The sequence below is a fragment of the Octodon degus genome, unplaced genomic scaffold (assembly GCF_000260255.1).
Source record: "Octodon degus isolate 3935 unplaced genomic scaffold, OctDeg1.0 scaffold00144, whole genome shotgun sequence".
Lineage (NCBI taxonomy): Eukaryota > Metazoa > Chordata > Mammalia > Rodentia > Octodontidae > Octodon > Octodon degus.
Genome location: NW_004524720.1, coordinates 3,731,451 through 3,732,320, shown reverse-complemented (window position 1 = coordinate 3,732,320; position 870 = coordinate 3,731,451).

The following is an 870-nucleotide window of genomic DNA, read 5'->3' as shown; positions in this document are numbered from 1 at the left end:
TATTGGCAAGACCCACCCAGCTGATTCAGGAGCAGAACATCTTGCCAGAGTGACACAAAGGGTTCAACTCCAAGGGCTGCAGCAGGAAGAAGTGGAGCACAGCAGCCAGACCCCATCCAGATCCAAGAACACCCACCTGGAGGAATCTGAACTTCGTAGATCCGGACCTGGTGCTAAGGTAATAACTCTAAGCTCTACACCAACGGTCAGAAGACAGTGGTATACAAAATGACAAAGGAAAGGAACAAAATGCAGTCTCAGGCCCCGAGTCCACCCAGTACAAGTGCAGAAGACACTAGCATAGAGAAAACTGGAAATCACACACCTGATATCTCAGAAATAATAGCGCTGACAGTAAAGAATCAACTGCCGAAAGGTATAGAAGAAATCAGATCAGAAATAATTTCTGAACTAAAAAATGTGGTAATAACTATAATCAAAGAAGTACTAAGTGCTCCTAAAGAATACACTGATAAAAAAAATAGAGGAGAATATAAAAATGATGGAATCCCTGAATAAACAATATAGGAAAGAAATGGAATGCATGAAACAGATTCAAAGTGATACACAGGAAATTAAACCTCAATCACAAGCTGGCAGAACTATTTGAGTAAAAGTGAAAATAGACTTTCTGACCTTAAAGACATCATTGCAGCTAGTGAAAAAGTAAGAAAAGATCTCTTTAAAACAACTAGGATGCAGGAAAAAATAATTCAATACCTGCAAGATGATGCAAAGATGAACAATGTGAGACTAATAGGCATCAATGAGAAGGAAAGAGTCAATACAAAGGATATAAAAAGAATATGGGCAGAAGTAATAGCAGAAAACTTCCCAAATATGGGGCGACAATCTGACAATCTTGTAACC